Source organism: Mobula birostris, chromosome 7 (genome assembly GCF_030028105.1).
Source record: "Mobula birostris isolate sMobBir1 chromosome 7, sMobBir1.hap1, whole genome shotgun sequence".
Lineage (NCBI taxonomy): Eukaryota > Metazoa > Chordata > Chondrichthyes > Myliobatiformes > Myliobatidae > Mobula > Mobula birostris.
Window position 1 is genome coordinate 149,055,168 of NC_092376.1, and position 20,984 is coordinate 149,076,151.

Sequence of the window (20,984 nt, forward strand, 5' to 3'; positions counted from 1 at the left end):
CCAAACGCTTGGATTGTACTGATACTGTCGTTTATAACCGTGCAATCCTGCCCCTTACAAAAAAAAATGGCATCCAGCTTTCTTGCAAAACCTGTGCTAACTGGGAACCGAGCCATGTCCCATGGGTGGGGAGGGCTGACGTCATATGTCAGACAGAGAGACAGCTGCCGACCTAGAGCAGTCAGCCGTACGAACCTCCGATTGAATCCCGATTCAGCACTAAATCCAAAGTGGAGCAATAACAAAGGTTATGTTTTTTGATGTTGTTTTCACTAATGTGGAACAGTGCGCTTCAAGGATACCAACGCTTCAACAGACTCAGATGAATGGTGAGTCCAGAACTTACTCCCGAATATATAAAGGAGGAAATGAAACACGTGCGTTTGTACTGGTGTTGCAATTTCGTGGATTTAAAATGAATCAATGCGTAATCACTGAAGGGAAACAAAAATAACCACACTTCAAAATAATGTCATACAAGGATTTGCTTTTCCGATGTCGTGTTTAGTGGTGTAAAGAGAGCAAGAATATCAAGCTCAGATCTATTCAGCCTTTACTTCTCTTCCGTCCCTTTATGTGTTTTTTTAAGATGTTGTGCTTCGCAGATTGTACTTCGTCAATGAAAATGGTTATTTTGAAAGTATAAAATTTTAGGCTATAGCTCTGCCACTAGACTGGCGATTGCCCTGTGAGATTCCGACTCGTTCCGCACCGTGCGTGTATAAATCACACAGAAACTCGCTACTTTGCGCTGCCGCGGACAAAAAGTTCGAAAATACTATCCCAGAGGCTTAACATCATAGAGAAGCGAACAAGACTCTGATTAGCAAACAAGGGGAGTAAATAATTTCTTACATTGCTTTAACCTTTTTTTTAAAAGTTAAACTTTGTTACTTCCTGTTTTACATTATTTGTTACAGACTAAATCTGACCACGATAAAATCAGATTTGTAGGGCCGATATCATTATGTAAGAGGTAGACAGATTTCTCCAAAGATCCGCATCCACATGACAGACATTCAGTGCGCGGATGGAGTTGGAGTCAACCTGCGAAGCTTGGCAAGGCTCGCCATGCGTTTATATTGATAGAATACAAAACGCAAACACACAAGTTAACATCCTTAGAGTAAGAATATAGAAAGCCTATACAGATGACAGAGCAGATCGGAAGCAAAGAGAGATTCTTATACAAAAACGAAAAAAAAGGAATGTAGTTATAAACCGAGACAGATCCAACTAAACAGGGGTTATTTTTAGGCCAGTGGAATTATTCAATTCTAGAGCTCTACACTGCTCGGAGAGAGGAATGCTGGTTCTATCTACACAGGAGGCAGGTCCGGCGTATTTCTTAAAACAATCAAGACAACTCCTCGGTATTGAGATGCAGGGAACTTTATTTGGTTATAAATTGCTATATAGAGGTAGGCCGGGTAAATGTGGCTATCAGAGAAAAGCTCTCTATTTGATCTCACGTTGATGCAATTTATTTTGCAAATTTACTCTGAACTACGCGTTCAGTTATTTTCAGTTCCCCACGGCCAAAGCTTCTGAAATCGAGTGTTCTGGAACTGACACAGGAAAATTGGTTATTTCAATTTCAAAACACTTAATGGAAAGCATAATTTACCTGTGTAAGACGTGGTATACGCTGCGAATTGTAACTTGCCAAGTCCCAACTCTGAAGCAGGAAAGTTGATAATGGGCGACTTTGCTCATAAAGTTATTCAAAATTTGCCTTTTGAAAATACGTGACATACAATTAATGGGTTGATCTTATTAAAGTTTTGCCTGTAAGGCTCGTTTAATGATTTTGATTTAATTTATATTTTACAATATTAACCCATGTGTTTCAGGTACTTTAAATATTACTGCTTAAAAGAAGTAAGAGTCTTTATTTTCTGCCTCTAGTTAAAAGAAGGCTGGTCACAGCACTTTTTTTAAAAAAACTGTTTGTTTTGGAAGAGTAGATAAGACCCTGAGTATGTATAAATTTAAACCTACCACAAATTATAAGTGGCAACTTTCATAATTTTTTAAAATCTTTGCCGCATTTTAACATAACAAAATAATTTTATACATTGAAGGTATGAATCCTTAAAACCCAGCATTAAACGACGGGGCAATTTGATGAAAGTGCCTGCAAAATGTGCAGCACTGGTGAAGCACCAAAAGCAAGGCACACAAGTAATGATCAGATATTTTTGTGCTTAAACGACTGCAGTTTTACGCCACAAGACAAAATATACGACATAAAAATATCATTTAAGCTTATTTTAAGCGATAACACAACCGACTGGTACAATATATGAATTATTTAAATTTGGTTAGTAGCACGTGAATTTGAAATTTTAAAGCACTTGGAAAATTGAGCATATTTCGATTACGTACAGTTTCAAAAACTTCAGTGTTGTTTTAAATTGTATTTGAAAATATTGAATGTAGTCACAAAACCCGTAACTTCGTTTTTTTTAGATTTTATATTTTAAAAAAAGAGGTGTCCTTAGTACATTTTAAACGATCGAACTTGTTATGTAAGTTCTTTGGTATCAAATATTGAATACATGATTATGTAATGCAAATTTCCATGGAATTCTTTTCAAAAGTATTTGTGCACTGCATCGTAATATACAATGCCATGACAACTGAAAGTGATATGGTGGTGTTTGTCAGCATTTAAATATCGTTTCTGTCTTGACAACAATTCTGTAATAAAAAAGGGTGCAAGAAGATTGGTTATTAGAAAACTATTTAAATCAGGTAGCCAGTTTCTTTCTTGCAGGGTGTGTGGTTAGATCAATTTATATTTAAAGTTCATGACTGGGTGAGTGCGTTCTTAACTTCCTCGTGTGGTGTCACCAAAACAGATAAAATATGTCGGTGCTCTTTCTACCGTTTCTACTTAGTACATAGACGATTTGTGCAACATATTAATGTGTATAATCGGCTGAAGAAAATAATCTGGTATGGTAAAATTCGTTTAGATTATTACTGAGTCTTCGTTATCATTCATATGCTCCTCCTTACTTGGGAACACGGGGTAAACAGCTTTCCAATCTAACGATATGACTGCACGATTATTGAACCGTCATTCTTAAATTTAGGAGAGAACGGCTGTGACTTTGTGTTAGTTGCTCGGGAAGAAGAGTTTGTACCGTCTCAGCTGAGAGGCAACCAATGAACAAAAATATATTTAAGAAATAGTCATAGACATAGTCATAGTCATACTTTATTGATCCCGGGGGAAATTGGTTAAATCGCGACGGAATGAATAAAAATCAGGATCCATGGACAATATTCGGTGTTGGAGGCTTAAAATCCGACCAAATACCCCCAGGCCCTTTTCCCGATAAGGTTAAAAACTAATCTAGTCCTCCAGGTTGTCGGCCCTCAAAGTCGACTGTTTATTCCTCTCTATGGATGCTGCCTGATCTGCTTGAGTTCCTCCAGCATTGTGTGTGTGTTGCTCTGTTTAAAAAAAAATCATTACACTTCTCTAAACTAAAAGAGATTTACTTCCACCTAAAAATCGTTTGCTTGTAGATATTAGTCTTCTCCGTCCGGGCACCTCTGTCTCCACCCGTTTCACAGAAAAATGATTGTAGCAATTTACTGAATAAACACGGACATCGAAGCCTCGATCGAACAAGGAATTAGTTAATTTGCCGTTTCTATCTGTGAATTAACCAGACTGAAAACATGAATTGATGCTACAGAATATTTAATAGTATTTCACGTTTATGTTTGAACCAAATGATGATCATTTTTATTGTTTTAGCAGAGATCCAAATCCCAGGCGAGAGCGAGACATCACTGGAAACTTCAGGCCCGTGGCGCAGATTCAGGTAAGAAAAACGGTTTCAGAGGCGCTTAATATGTCGGGAGTAAGTTCATTATCGTGTGGCTTTGAGGGAAATTTTTAAAAACATCCCTGACTGGGCTTGATTTTAAAGGGAAAACGTAAAATATTATTCGGGAATTAAGTGAGGTGAATCGATTTCTTTGCAACTAGAATCCAAAAACGGATTTGTTTGCAGGTCACCTTTCCGATTCACGGCTTCAGGTTTAATTGCTTATTGTTAGTAATCAGTGGTATTTGTCGGTCTTATTTTGTTCAAGTCTGCACTTAGTATTCCTTTGGAATATTTTAAATCAGACCCACAAACAGGCAGATAAGTTATCCCGAATTCATTTGGCAAATCAGACATTAGTTTCCGCTGTGCTTGCACCATATCCAAAGTTAACTGGAAGTGAACATAATTTCCTTAAGCTTCTTTTACGTTTTCGATATGAAATGAAGATTTGGGATACACATAGGGGAGTCAATGATTAACTGGCATCTTCATGGAATAAAAAGTAACATCATATGTGTTGAGGCACTGCTGTATAATCTCTGTCGATCAAAGTATGAAAACCAAATCAGATAAGTCGCTTGTATAAATTGAATTGTAACTTCCGGATAATCACTCCTGAATAAATCCTGAAATTTGGTTCTGACAATATTATTTTACTGCTGCACAGATCGATCCATATTGTTAATTATTTTAAAAAAAATAAACGACTTCATTCTAATTTGAATAACAAACAGTTAATTCTATCTCTGGTTATGGTAACTACAGAATTACTGAGTTACACATATCTGCCTCTGTACAATGGAGGATGTAGCCAACGATTTTAAAAAAACAGCTTGAAAAGTGAAATATAGAGGAAAGTTTGCGACAGCAATTATATTTTAAAAAGAGAGAATCCAGTCTTTATGTTTTCAGTTATTGCAAGTAATGAAGTTCACTTCATATGTGTGGCCACTCATGTCTTATATGTTCTGAAGTTTTCAAATAATAAATTGTATTCTCGGGTTCAATATTAATCACTTTCACCATGCGCGTTGCCGTAATGGTCACAGCTGTAAAAGTGCTTGAGGATCAAAGAAGCCAAACCAAATCAAGTATCTGGACGAATATAGCTTCCAACTGAAAAACCAAGAATTTCAATAAACAAAATTAAATTTCTCACTACAGTTTACATTCTAACTAAAATGCCTGTCATAGTCAATTGGCTGGACTTTTTACCAGCGTTAAGCTAGAATGAATTAAAATTTACAAAAAGCTGGAATTGCGAAGTTCCACTGCACTTGCTGATACATGTGTTTTCCTCCTGTGTGTGTGTTTATCATACTTTAACCATAAATGACAGACATCTTTTTTACGCTGTACCAAAATTCTGCTTCTTGTTAAAGGACAAAATATTCAAGAAAATGTTCAGTTTGGAGCATAAAATGTTAGGTGTTGTAAATCGAAATGGTATTTGTGTAGATTCATATTTTAGTTTATCTTCATTTGCATTCAATGTTTCTAAGTTAATTAAATGAACAAAGATCGTATTAAAAGAGCTCAGAAGAAAAGATTATCCAATTCAACTGACAGTGCCTCTGAGTTTTGTGCTCCCCTTCTTCCTTTACAGGTAATGAAGTTTATGCATTGCAACTTTTGAAATGCAACTGACAACAGGTTGCATCCCATTATGTGCTGCAGATTTTTGTGAAACCTGTCTGTCATTTAAGCTTTTTGATGAAACTGGGAAAATAATACTTTTTCCAAATTCAACCTAGACATCCTGAAAGTGAGTTATGTCATCACTTCATCTTTCAAAAATACAACACCCATTTTGATTTTCAGGTCATAAACTTGTTTTCCTAACTTAAGATGGAAGGGAGACAAGGATGGGAGGAGTTACTGGGCTTAGCTGTGTAAGATAGTTGAATGATTATCAGGAGATACTCAAGAGTTCTTCAGTTATGACATCATTTGACATCTGTGCATTAATTTATCTCCTTCACACTGCCAGTTGCAGGATCTCTTCCAATGCAATGGACACATATAATCCTCCTTCTTAATTTTCAGTGAAAGTAAGATATCAGTGTGCTTATTGATATCTTTCAGTCACTCTTGCTAACCAGACTTGAATCTTTGAAACTGGTGGTTTTGAGCAGCCTAGAAACTGGCACCTGCAATAGAACACCAAAAATGTGATCTAACCCTGACAATAGGTGCAGGGACTTCTTATTTTCAAAACTGAAGAGTAAAAATTTCTAAACATGCCTAAGTAACACCTATACAAAATTACCACAGGTAATAATCAAAAGCATAAAATACAGAAAAAGGGATGCATTTTTACATCTTGATAGCTACTTTGACACAGTCTGATCTTGGGTGGGCATAGCAATATAAAAATAGTCTTACTCAGTGTTTAGAAGACTGCCAAGTCTCCTAAATCCCTAAGGTGTGAGAACCCCAACCAGCTATCTTAAACCTTTTGGAGCTCCCAGGGAACACAATATAAATTCAGTCTGAGAGGCACCATCCTGAGTGCATACATTTTATAGCATTTACAAGCATTTTAATGTTTTGGTTCTTCAGTTCAGTTTAGCTCAGTGTGACGTTTTATATAACTTTTCTTTCTTTGTTTTCTTTGGGTTTTTACCATAATACTATAGCATTGACAGAAATGAAATAAGGTACCTATTTAAAATTAAGCAGAGTTCGAGAAAGACTGCCATAGATGAAAGATATTGCATTTTCAATCCCCATTCCCACTGCATACTCTAAAATAATGAAAAAGAGCAAGTGAATGACTATGTAGGTCCATTGGCTACCTAACACCAAATATAGTTGTGGCACTTTAATTAATGTTATGATTGGCACAGTCTCAAGGTGCTCAGTTGGAAAATCTCCAGATGTAACAAGTTATAGTACTTTTGTGACTACTTGATAAAAGTAAGGGTCACGTTATCATTAATCAATGCAAAATGCAAACAAAATACAACCCAGAAGCTAGAACTAGAGGTGTGTAATTAGCATGTAGTCTGGATAACTGTTTTATTTCTATTTGAAACTGTCCGTACATTTTGAAACTCATAATAAAATGAGTTAGGGCATAATTCCGTCTAGTTCATAGTGAATATACACAACAATGACTACCCAAAATTTGGGCAAAATATCTGTTAAATTGGAAAGTTCAATCACAGAGCTGGTTAATGCAAGAAATAAGAATGTTATACAGGTTCTGCAAAGGACTACTCTCCTAAAAATTGGTATAAGGCTCACCAGAGTTATAATTGCTCTGGTTACTGTGTATGCTGATCTTGTAAAGGCTTTTCCCCTGCATTTGCACAGCCAGTACTTCTGGTAACCCCGCTCAGTGGCCACTTCAATAGGTACACCTGCACGTATGCTTGTTAATGCAATTATCTAATTAGACAATCATGAGGCAGCAACTCAATGCAAAAAAAAAATGTATATATGGCCAAAGGTTCAATTGTTGTTCAGAACAAACATCGGAAATGTGACCTAGGTGACTTTGACCATGGACTGATTGTTGGTGCCAGATGGGGTGGTTTGAGTATCTCAGAAACAACTGATCTGGGATTTTTACGCACAGCTATCACTGGAGTTTACAGAGAATGGTGCAAAAAAAATCCAGTGAACAACAATTCTGTGGGTGAAAACGTCTTGTTAATGAGTGAGGTCAGAGGAGAATGGACAGACTGGTTCAGGTTGACAGGAACAGGAAAATGATAGTGACTGGAATACCCACACATTACAAAAGTGGTGTGCAGAAGAGCATCTCTGAATGCACAACATATTGAACTTTGAAGTGGATGGACTACAGCAGCAGAAAATCACACTGAGTTCCACTTCTGTACCTAATAGAGTGACTACTGATTGTATTTCCGTGGTGATTATTGGAATTTTGTACATGACTGTAGAATACTTAATCTGAGCACACTTGGATCTCTATGTAAGTATATGTATTTTTAATTTGGTGGCCTACATGCCTTGTATAAGTATCTTTAGTGTTCTAACTTAAAGAACTTCAGTTTAGTTTCGTCTGTCACTCTATCAACAAAAACATTTTATTGTTCTCATTCCCTGCGGCATCTCCTGGCTAAAAGCATGGGTCAGCTGCTGAAGATCCAGTAATATCCACAGAATTCGTTCATTCTGCCGTGTGCTGACAATATCAGGGAAAAAGACATAGAAGGCATTCAGAGCAAATATTAGATTTTAAAACTGAAGCATTTGCAGGTCAGAAAATACAGAGGTGAAGGTGCATTAGCATCTGGTGCAGCAGAGGAATAAATATGATCAATTTAGGGAAAAGAAGATGGTTGGGCAGATATCAATATAGTACTGTATAATAATTACAAAGAAGCAGTGATATTCAAAGATTATAATTGATGAAGTTCTAAGCTGGCCCGGAAACTCCAAGTTGTTGAACTATTTCAGCATACAGTTGTTTGTTTGTTCCTATTCAGGAAAGAATATAAATACTTCTATGACCTATTCCAAAACTTCTGTAAATATTGTGATTAACAAAATTTATCCATGTTAATACAATTGATGCTTTACACGGAAATCTCCCATGGGGTGTCTTTCTTTTAACAAATAACATCCAAAAATATAAATATTTTTACATTCAAAATGTCAAAATATTTCATAATATTATAGCCAGCTTTGCTAATTTTTTGCAATATTCAATTAGAATGGAAATGCTTTAATATTATCTTTGAAATTGCTTTGTTGCAAATTAATTTCTAAAAATTAATCATTCTTACATAGAAACATAGAGAAATATAGAAAATAGGTGCAGGAGTAGGCCATTCGGCCTTCGAGCCTGCACCGCCATTTATTATGATCATGGCTGATCATCCAACTCAGAACCCCGCCCCAGCCTTCCCTCCATACCCCCTGATCCCCGTAGCCACAAGGGCCATATCTAACTCCCTCTTAAATATAGCCAATGAACTGGCTTCAACTGTTTCCTGTGGCAGAGAATTCCACAGATTCACCACTCTCTGTGTGAAGAAGTTTTTCCTAATCTCGGTCCTAAAAGGCTTCCCCTTTATCCTCAAACTGTGACCCCTTGTTTTGGACTTCCCCAACATCAGGAACAATCTTCCTGCATCTAGCCTGTCCAATCCCTTTAGGATTTTATACGTTTCAATCAGATCCCCCCTCAATCTTCTAAATTCCAACGAGTACAAGCCCAGTTCATCCAGTCTTTCTTCATATGAAAGTCCTGCCATCCCAGGAATCAATCTGGTGAACCTTCTTCGTACTCCCTCTATGGCAAGGATGTCTTTCCTCAGATTAGGAGACCAAAACTGCACACGATACTCCAGGTGTGGTCTCACCAAGGCCTTGTACAACTGCAGTAGTACCTCCCTGCTCCTGTACTCAAGTCCTCTCGCTATAAATGCCAGCATACCATTCGCCTTTTTCACCGCCTGCTGTACCTGCATGCTCACTTTCAATGACTGGTGTATAATGACACCCAGGTCTCGTTGCACCTCCCCTTTTCCTAATGGCCACCATTCAGATAATAATCTGTTTTCCTATTTTTGCCACCAAAGTGGATAACTTCACATTTATCCACATTAAATTGCATCTGCCATGAATTTGCCCACTCACCCAACCTATCCAAGTCACCCTGCATCCTCTTAGCATCCTCCTCACAGCTAACACTGCCACCCAGCTTCGTGTCATCCGCAAACTTGGAGATGCTGCATTTAATTCCCTCATCCAAGTCATTAATATATATTGTAAACAACTGGGGTCCCAGCACTGAGCCTTGCGGTACCCCACTAGTCACCGCCTGCCATTCTGAAAAGGTCCCGTTTATTCCCACTCTTTGCTTCCTGTCTGCTAACCAATTCTCCATCCACATCAATACCTTACCCCCAATACCGTGTGCTTTAAGTTTGCACACTAATCTCCTGTGTGGGACCTTGTCAAAAGCCTTTTGAAAATCCAAATATACCACATCCACTGGTTCTCCCCTATCCACTCTACTAGTTACATCCTCAAAAAATTCTATGAGATTCGTCAGACATGATTTTCCTTTCACAAATCCATGCTGACTTTGTCCGATCATTTCATCGCTTTCCAAATGTGCTGTTATCACATCTTTGATAACTGACTCCAGCAGCTTCCCCACCACCGACATTAGGCTAACCGGTCTATAATTCCCAGGTTTCTCTCTCCCTCCTTTTTTAAAAAGTGGGGTTACATTAGCCACCCTCCAATCCTCAGGAACTAGTCCAGAATCTAATGAGTTTTGAAAAATTATCACTAATGCATCCACTATTTCTTGGGCTACTTCCTTAAGCACTCTAGGATGCAGACCATCTGGCCCTGGGGATTTATCTGCCTTCAATCCCTTCAATTTACCTAACACCACTTCCCTACTAACATGTATTTCGCTCAGTTCCTCCATCTCACTGGACCCTCTGTCCCCTACTATTTCTGGAAGATTATTTATGTCCTCCTTAGTGAAGACAGAACCAAAGTAATTATTCAATTGGTCTGCCATGTCCTTGCTCCCCATAATCAATTCACCTGTTTCTGTCTGTAGGGGACCTACATTTGTCTTTACCAGTCTTTTCCTTTTTACATATCTATAAAAGCTTTTACAGTCAGTTTTTATGTTCCCTGCCAGTTTTCTCTCATAATCTTTTTTCCCCTTCCTAATTAAGCCCTTTGTCCTCCTCTGCTGAACTCTGAATTTCTCCCAGTCCTCAGGTGAGCCACTTTCTCTGGCTAATTTGTATGCTTCTTCTTTGGAATTGATACTATCCCTAATTTCTCTTGTCAGCCATGGGTGCACTACCTTCCTTGATTTATTCTTTTGCCAAACTGGGATGAGCAATTGTTGTAGTTCATCCATGCAACCTTTAAATGCTTGCCATTGCATATCCACCGTCAATCCTTTAAGTGTCATTTGCCAGTTCTTAAATTATGAAAATAATTTCATCCAGAGAGGATGATTACCTTGCTCCCATTTTATATGTGTAAAATCTAAGCAGGCTTTGTTATTCAAGTACTGTATTCATGGGCAACAATGCAGCCTGATTTTTGCATAATACATAATGATTCAACTGGATGAGCTCTTCTGCCTCATGTATTACTTAATAATGTTCAGTGTAGCTATGATTAAAGAAACTAGCACAGAATATCAAGCCAGCAGTAAGCCACTTGGCCTACTCAATAAGTGCATCTCCATTGTCAACTTGCTAGTAAGGGCCAGTCTGATTATTGGTTGTAGGATACTGTATATAAGCAGAGCCTTGTGCATAGCAAGCCCTGCTGATAAAACTTCGACAGTTGCCAGAGTTAGCTGACAAATCTTTATAAAATTATCTTTTCTCTTCTACTAGGTTCAAATTTCACTTCTCCCAGCTATACCTGTGTTATTCACCTGCCTCATCATTGCCTTTCAACCAGCCCCATGATCTCATGTCATTTGATTTTTCCTGGGCCTTCTATTTTCCTTTCTCTGCAACTTAAAGCTTCATGTATTTTTACCTCGTACAAAGTGTACAAGAACTGCCCCAAACTCCTGCTGCGTCTGTGGAAGATCCTGAGAATCTTCTGGAGAAGGGGGAAGATCCCAGAACAGTGGAGAGTAGCTGAAGGGGTGTGGATCCCAAAGGAGGAAAATGTCACCCAGATAGATCAGTTTTGCATCATTTCCCTGCTGTGTGTCAAGGCAAAGATCTTCTTCAGTGCCGTTTCTAACCGGGTGTGCACCTACCTAGCAAAGAACACCTATATTGATACATCAGTCCAGAAGGGTGGCTTTTCAGGGATGCCGGGCTGTCTGGAGCACATCAGTGTGGTGACACAGCTCATCAGGGAGGCCAGAGAGAACAAGGGCAACCTGTCAGTGTTGTGGCTCGACCTGGCAAATGCATATGGCTCCATTCCGCACAAACTGGTGCAGCTCACACTGACCAAATATCACGTCCCCAGCAGAATCAGATACCTTATCACTGATTATTACAGCAACTTCAGGATGAGGGTCTCTTCAGGAGCAATTACATCAACCTGGCACAAGGTGGAGATTGGCATCATCACAGGGTGCACTATCTCAGTGACACTGTTCTCCCTAGCCATGAACATGCTCACTAAGTCTGCTGAACCAGAGTGCAGAGGGCCCAGAATGAATTCCGCTCAATGGCAACCACCTATCAGGGCATTCATGGATGACCTCACAGTCACCACAGAATCAGTCCCAGGCTGCCGGAGGATTCTGCAAGGGCTTAAAAAGCTGGTGGAGTGGGCCCGGATGCGTTTCAAACCTGCCAAATCAAGATCGATGGTGCTGAGGAAAGGGAAGATGGAGAACAAGTTCCGGTTCAGCATCGCAGGCACAGCCATCCCAACCATCACAGAAAAGCCAGTCAAGAGCTTAGGCAAAGTTTTTGACAGCTCTTTAAGGAACACAACATCCATTCAGGCAACTTGCACCGAGTTGGATGGCTGGCTGAAATCTGTAGACAAGTCTGGCCTACCTGGGAAGTTTAAAGCCTGGGTGTATCAGCATGGCATTCTTCCCAGAATCTTGTGGCCCCTCCTCGTCTATGCAGTTCCGATCTCGATAGTCGAAACCTCAGAGAGGAGGGTTAGCAACCACCTCAGGAGATGGCTGGGGCTGCCAAAGAGCCTGAGCAGCATCGCACTCTATGGACACCACAACAAACTGCAACTGCCCTTCAAATCCTTGGAGGAAGAATTCAAAGTAACAAGAGCCAGAGAAGTGCTACAGTATAGGGACTCAAGTGACCCGAGGGTGGCTAGAGCAGGGATCCAAGTAAGTACTGGCAGGAAGTGGAGGGCAGAGGAAGCTGTTCAGGAGGCAGAGGCGAGGCTGCGTCACAGGAGGCTGGTGGGAGTGGTCACACAAGGCCGAGCTGGGCTAGGATCCTTTCCAACTCCCCAAATGGACACCAGAGGGAAGGAAAGGCGTTGTCTAGTTCGGGAGGGGGTGAGAGCAGTAGTGGAGGAGATGAGAGCCTGCAAGGTGGTGGGAATGAAGCAACAGGGAGCTTGGACAAGATGGGAGAATGCGGTTGAGAGGAAAGTGACCTGGGCTGATCTATGGAAAGCTGAACCACACCGCATCCAATTTCTCATCCAGTCAGTGTACGATGTGCTCCCAAGCCCATCAAACCTGCACACATGGGGCAAGGCAGAGTCATCTGCGTGCCCACTGTGCTCCAAACGAGGAACCCTGGAGCACATCCTCAGCGGTTGTGCAAGGGCACTTGGAGAAGGACGGTACAGGTGGAGGCATGATCAGGTCCTGAAGACCATCGCTGAAGCCGTCAGCGCAGGAGTTGAGTGGGCGAAGCGGTCCCGACCCTCCAAGCAGACCATTGCCTTTGTCAGAGCTGGGGAGCAGCCAATACCCGCCAGAAGAACATCTGCAGGCATTCTGACCTCTACAAGGGACTGGCAGCTGTTGGTGGACCTCGAAGGGCAGCTGAAGTTCCCCAACCATATCGCAGCCACCACCCTGCGACCAGACATTGTCCTAGTGTCTGAGTCTACTAGGCAAGTGGTGCTGCTGGAGCTGACAGTCCCATGAGAAGATAGCTTGGAAGAGGCCTTTGAAAGGAAGCTCTCCAAGTACGCAGGACTGGTCAGCAACTGGAGGTTGGTTGTAAGGGATTCATAGCCCATTCTTTAGTTAGAGCCTTCAGCATTTTGGGCATCGAGGGAGAGAGGAAGAGGAGAGCCATCCGCAGTACCACCGATGCAGCAGAGAGGGCCTCAAGATGGCTGTGGCTCAAAAGAGGGCAGCCATGGAGTCATAAGTAGTTAGCCATCTGGACACAAGCTGGGGTCTGATCAGCCCCGGCTGGGTCACCTGGAGGAGGTTGTATGATGTTGAAAGACCCGAAACACCCGATGATTCCAGGAACATCACTGAAGATGTGTCCAGAAGCATCAATAGATGTATGTACACAGTAACTTTTTCAAAGTCATCAATCGAAAACATTAACTTCATTTTTACCACCGCAGATGCTGCCTGGCCTATTGAACATTTTCTGTTCTTATTTGAGCTTGTCTTTTTCTGCAGTATTTTGCTTTTGGGAAAACCACCGATGTCATAGAGATACGGAGCACAGAAAACTTTTTTCAGCTGCCATATCTATGCTGACTATCGAGTGGCCACTGAATGTATGTTTCTAGTAGCCCATCCACTTAAAGGTTTGACATGTTCTGTGTTCAGAGATGCCCCTCTGCACATCACTGCTGTAATGCGTGATTATTTCAGGTACAGCTTGACCCAGTTTGGCCATTCTCCTCTGATCTCTCTCACTAGCAAAGCGTTTTTGCCCACAGAACTACTGCTCACTGGATGTTTCTTTTGTTTTTCATACCATTCTCTGTAAACTCTACAGACTGTTGTGCATGAAAATTCCAAGAGATGAGCAATTTCTGAGATGCTTAAATCACCCCATCTGGCACCAACAATCATTCCACAATCACTTAGTCACTTAATCACATTTCTTCCCCATTCTGATGTTTGGTCTGAACAACAACTGAACTTCTTGACCATGTCTGCAAGCTTTTATACATTGAGTTGCTACCACATGATTGGCTGATTAGATTAGATATTTACATTAATGAGCAGGTGTACAACAGGTACCTAATAAAGTGGCTACTAGGTGTATACAATCTCATTTACCTGAATGCTTCATAACCTTTGCCCTGTCAATTGACGTGCTTGCGTGAATATTTTTTGAATGTTGTGAAAATGTGTGCCTCTGCCATTTTCTCAGGCAACACCCACTGGGGTGCAAACAGTTTCCTTACATCTCTTTTGATCATCATATTCCTCACTTTAAAGCCTCTGGATTCGGGCTTCATCACTATGGTCACTTGCGTTCAAAAGCCATAGAAGTCACACCATCAAAAATGATGTATTATGTAAAATCAAATAAAAACTAACACATTTAGGAAAAGCTAATATCACTTGAAAGTATGGAATAAATTCAACAAATGTACATCAAGATAAATACATATAAATGACTTTGCACTTCTTCCATTTTATTGAAATGAATGATAATTTTGTTACATCAGATCCAACATGATACATAATCTTTTGGACAGATTTTCTGCTATACTTGCTTGTAGACGGTAGCAATTTTACTCTCCAGCCCTTGGCCTCCCCTCAGGAATTTGCTAACAAGAGTAGTGAGCAGGATTGGCTGTCAGTTGCAAACACAGAGGTCCAACTATAAAGCAGATAGTTAAGCAGGTGAGAGAGGATGAGTTGAGGGGGGGAAATAAGTGGGAGGATGGAGCTAGAGGACTGACATAGACTTGATGGGACAAATGATCTTGTTGTGAGAAATGCTAGAAATAAGTGAAAATCCAGAACATTGTGGCAACCGCATGGAGAAATGTTGACAATTCCATGCAGAATTGCAGCATTTCTCATCAAATTGTAGATTTTTAATCCAGAAATAGCATATTAAACTGTACCAAAAGATAATCTGGTTATATTTATAACAGTGAGAACTTATTAGTCTTGTTGACAATAATAAGGCATCGGAGAAATGAAAAAAAAACAGTATAAATTGCCCCAATTTCTTCTCTTGCATACTTTTGCACACAATGTAGAAGCCACTGCCAAATGGCTGGAAGCAACTAATCATCAGCCTAACTTCTCAAAGTATAACATTGTGAGGAATTCATAAACTAGGCTTCATAAATACACAATAGGTACTAATAAATCTGGCAGGCATGCAGGGAGAATTGTTCTTTGCGGAGAGTTGTTAGAACGTTAAACAGAGTACCTAAAGAATTGTTTCTGCTAAATAGCTAAGCTGTTTCTGAAAGGCAGCTAGAAAAGGCATGAGAGAAATAAAAGATGCACTATGAGGCAGAAGAAATGGGCAGAGAATCATTGAGTATAAGCATTAACATAAGAAATTTTTGAGTAGGATATTAAATGTATGTATATCTTGACAATATGTAACATGGGAAATAGGATTAAATATACTGAAAATGCTCAACATTATTTGACGTTTACGATTCCCCATTAGAGCATGAGATCATAAATCATAGAAGCAGAATTAGGCCATTTGGCCCATTGAGTCTGCATCAGCATTCTAGTTTGGCAGATTTAATATTCCTCTCAACTCCATTCTCCTGCCTTTTCTCCATAACCTTCCCCTCCCCCTTACTAATCAAGAATCTATCAGCTTCCACTTTAAATATACCCAATGATTTGACCTCAAAAGCCATCTGTGGCAATGAATTCCACCAATTCACCACCATCCGGCTAAAGAAATTCCACCTCACCTCTGTTCTAAAGGAACATCCTAAGAGTTTTTACAGGTATATTAAGAGCAAAAGGATTGTAAGGGATAAAAGTGGTCCTCTTGAAGATCAGAGTGGTCGGCTATGTGCGGAACCAAAGAATATGGGGGAGATCTTAAATAGGTTTTTTGCGTCTGTATTTACTAAGGAAACTGGCATGAAGTCTGTGGAATTAGGGGAAACAAGTAGTGAGATCATGGAAACTGTACAGATCGAAAAGGAAGAGGTCCTTGCTGTCTTGAGGAAAATTAAAGTGGATAAATCCCCAGGACCTGACAGGGTGTTCCCTCGGACCTTGAAGGAGACTAGTGTTTAAATTGCAGGGGCCCTGGCAGAATTATTTAAAATGTCGCTGTCTACAGGTGAGGTGCCGGAGGATTGGAGCGTGGCTCATGTTGTTCCATTGTTTAAAAAAGGATCGAAAAATAATCTGGGAAATTATAGGCCCGTAAGTTTAACGTTGGTAGTAGATAAGTTATTGGAGGGAGTACTAAGAGACAGAATCTACAAGCATTTGGATAGACAGGGACTTATTAGGGAGAGTCAACATGGCTTTGTGCGTGGTAGGTCATGTTTGACCAATCTATTGGAGTTCTTCGAGGAGGTTACCAGGAAAGTGGATGAAGGGAAGGCAGTGGATATTGTCTACATGGACTTCAGTAAAGCCTTTGACAAGGTCCCGCATGGGAGGTTAGTTAGGAAAATTCAGTCGCTATGTATACATGGAGAGGTGGTAAATTGGATCAGACATTGGCTCAATGGAAGAAGCCAAAGAGTGGTAGTAGAGAATTGCTTCTCCGAGTGGAGGCCTGTGACTAGTAGTGTGCCACAGGGATCAGTGCTGGGTCCATTGTTATTTGTCATCTATATCAATGATCTGGATGATAATGTGGTAAATTGGATCAGCAAATTTGCTGATAATACAAAGATTGGAGGTGTAGTAGACAGTGAGGAAGGTTTTCAGAGCCTGCAGAGGGACTTGGACCAGCTGGAAAAGTCGGCTGAAAAATGGCAGATGGAGTTTAATGCAGACAAGTGTGAGGTATTGCACGTTGGAAGGACAAACCAAGGTAGAACATACAGGGTTAATGGTACGGCACTGAGGAGTGCAGTGGAACAGAGGGATCTGGGAATACAGATACAAAATTCCCTAAAAGTGGCGTCACAGGTAGATAGGGTCGTAAGGAGAGCTTTTGGTACATTGGCCTGTATTAATCAAAGTATTGAGTATAAGAGCTGGAATGTTATGATGAGGTTGTATAAGGCATTGGTGAGGCCGAATCTGGAGAATTGTGTTCAGTTTTGGTCACCAAATTACAGGAAGGATATAAATAAGGTTGAAAGAGTGCAGAGAAGGTTTACAAGGATGTTGCCGGGACTTGAGAAACTCAGTTACAGAGAAAGGTTGAATAGGTTAGGACTTTATTCCCTGGAGCGTAGAAGAATGAGGGGAGATTTGATAGAGGTATATAAAATTATGATGGGTATAGACAAAGTGAATGCAAGCAGGCGTTTTCCACTGAGGCAAGGGGAGAAAAAAACTAGAGGACATGGGTTAAGGGTGGGGGGGGGGAGTTTAAAGGGAACATTAGGGGGGGCTTCTTCACACAGAGAGTGGTGGGAGTATGGAATGAGCAGCCAGACGAGGTGGTAAATGCGGGTTCTTTTTTAACACTTAAGAATAAATTGGACAGATACATGGATGGGAGGTGTATGGAGGGTTATGGTCCGTGTGCAGGTCAGTGGGACTAGGCAGAAAATGGTTCGGCACAGCCAAGAAGGGCCAAAAGGCCTGTTTCTGTGCTGTAGTTTTCTATGGTTTCTATGGTATTCTGAGGCTGTGCCTCTTGTCCTAGACTCTTCCACTATAGGAAACACCCTCTCCACGTCCACACTATCTAGCCCTTTCAATATTCAATAGGTTTCAATTATAATTACCCTCATTCTTCTAAACTCCAGTGTTACAGGCCCAGAGCCATCAAATGCTCCTCGTACGTTTACGAAGCGGGTAAGACACCATGCTTATTTAAACACCACACATTGCTAAGCAACAGTACAGCCAAGCCAAGGCACTAATAGTCAATGCATTCATTTTCAGTACATTCTCTTTGCTTTCAATCTGTTCCATATCACCAGTTACAACTGTTGGATCACCATCTAAGCCACTGGGGGGGACATTCACTCAACTGTTCAATCCAAACAGCACAGCAGGCAAAGTAAATGGTCACTGGCATTTACTGCAGCGACAGCTGACATCCAGCACTCAAGGGACAGCTACATGAAAGCAAGCTTTCAATTTCCTTACTGTATAATATTGCACAAGGACTCCACAGCTCGCATCCCAAGCCCTGCCAAACATTAGAAAGATCACCGAATAACAGTTGTGCTAAAATTAATTAATAATCAAAGGTTTTGCAATCTATTACATCTGAAAGACAGATAAGTTGATTTTCCTGATTGCAGCTTCAACAGATATGTTCTACTTTGCAATCAAGTGTTTTTGTATCTTAAAATCATGCACTAAAGTGAGCCTTGTGCATCTGCTGATCATTATACAGATTTTATTTAAGTATATCTTATAGAGTTGTGGCTTAAAATAAAATTTCCAAAATGTAAGTACTTTATAAAATTGAAAATCCATCAGGTGGAAACGTTCATTTGCCAGAGATACGTGCCTGTTAATAAAGTGTACAGATATATCCTGTAATTCTAAAGCTCAGCTTACTGAATGCACATTATTAAATGCATTTAAATTGGACATACTGAAATATACACTTTATGATCTTTAAATATTTCAAGGTAGCAGAGTGCACCAGCTGGTGAGATGTGTTATGAGCCAAGTTTTGTTTTCATATAGCAGCTAGCTTAAATTAGTCAGCATTTGTAAAATGTACCAAAGTCAGACAGGTGCAAACTGAGCAAAATTAAGGCCCCTGACAGAGTAATTGGCTGGAAGGTTCTTGGCTGAACACCCATTTGGGTGAAATCAATGGATTTGTGGCTTCAGTTCTGTTAGCATTTAGGAGGAAGTTCATCAAATTCTTGCAGTTCAATGGAATTGAGAAAGTTTCCACTTTGGCCACAACCAATTATCTGGGTGGAAATTGACCTATATTGCTCTAATTTTCAGAAGTTTTTTTTCTATATTTCTTCCACAATAATTTTAAAAAAGCAACTTTTGCCTTGAATAACTTCTATCTGCTACTGTTTCAGAACAGTGCTTAATACATTTAAGAATGGTATCCTGTTGCACTTTGATATAAGACTGAAAATAGAAGCATTTTAATTTGAGTGCATCTTGTGCTATCTATGATAAAATCAATTTTAAACAAAATTGAAATGGCTTTTAAGAATTCCAAACTTTTTCTGGAATGGATCCAATTATAGCAACCAGTTTACTAGCAGCATAATATTGTTCATTCATAAATTTAAAAGCATAGCTTTGTGTTTTCCATCAAAGAATCAGTTTAATTTTTAAGTTCTGTAAGTGAGTATAATTAGTTAAGGCTGCCAGTGATGACTAACTCTATCCAGCGACATGGTCAGAATTATCAAACATAACTACTTTTATCATAAAGGCTTTTGAAACAAATGTTGTTTATGCTGTTTCAATTGAACAGCTGCATAGATATCCCCCAAATGGCCTAGAAGACCACAGAAACCCAATTTTTGCTGGGTATTTTATTTCGTGCCAGCTTCATTGTTTCTAGATAAACTGCACAGAAAAAGAGATTCAAGACCATATTCTCACTCAGAAAAATCACACATCTTCACTTCAAATTTGCTTTTTCTCATTTGCCTTTGTCCCTGTTAAGATCTTCTTAAGGAAGTGTGGTTGAGGTGGAAATTCCCTAAGGACCTCTTTGCCAACAGTGCTTTGTTAACCCTTTAAGAAATCAATATAATCATCACCACTGTTTATCATAGGTGCAGACTTGTGGATGAGCTTGGTCTTTAAGAGTATTAGCAATTTTAGGTGGAAATATGGATGTTCGTTTTTTATGATTTAAAGATTTTTAGTATGATAATTCAAGCAGCATGAGAATATTAATCCCACTGTTGATGGGAAACTATATCAATGAACAAAGGAAATGGAAAAAAATAGAAAATGTTGCAAATATTTAACCAGGGTCCAAACTTCAAGAAAAGGCAAATTGTGTATCCCTCATGGTATTCACATTTGAAATACTGATCTACGTTTGAGTTTCTCCTTCATAATCAGATTGATGCGGTGGATTAGCTTTTCAGATTCTGGCTTTCAATGTATTAGTAACGATTTAGGGACCAAAATTATTGAAAGGAAGGGAACAAATTAATTTTTTTATTGAAGAGAAGCAAATTAGAGAAACACATTATCTGAGTTTCATGGTACTGAGAAACATCACTGCTTTAATTTCATTATATTACTGAACTTAATATGTTTGTGGTTTAGGAACCACAGATGTGAAATTAAATTTAAAGTGAAACAGGAAACTAAAGATTTTTCTCCTTATCTGTAGAATTATAACATAGAGAATTAAAATGTAGAACAGGCCTTTCAGCCCACGATGTTGTGACGCTATTTCAATCTATTGCAAGATCAATCTAACTCTCCCCACCCACATAACCCTCCATGTTTCATTCATCAATATGCCTGTCTAAGACTTTTTTAAGTGTCCTTAATTTATCTGCCTTCGATTACCATCCTTGGCAGCGCGTCCTTGCATCCACCACCCTTTGTGTTTTAAAAAGAAAACAACTTACCTCTGACATACCCTCTATACTTTCCTCCTATTATATTAAAATGATGCCTCCTCATATTAACTATTTCTG

The 20,984-nt window shown here is 39.7% G+C and overlaps 1 protein-coding gene across 1 annotated transcript in view; it reads left to right on the forward strand.

The window, feature by feature from the left end:
• The first annotated feature begins 3,836 nt into the window (after positions 1-3,836).
• Positions 3,837-20,984, forward strand: part of pitx1 (paired-like homeodomain 1) — a 42,726-nt gene continuing 25,578 nt past the window's right edge. Inside the window, exon 1 of the mRNA XM_072264483.1 lies at positions 3,837-3,842. The gene's annotated coding sequence lies outside the window, so the exon portion shown is untranslated. The remainder of the gene's footprint in view (positions 3,843-20,984) is intronic.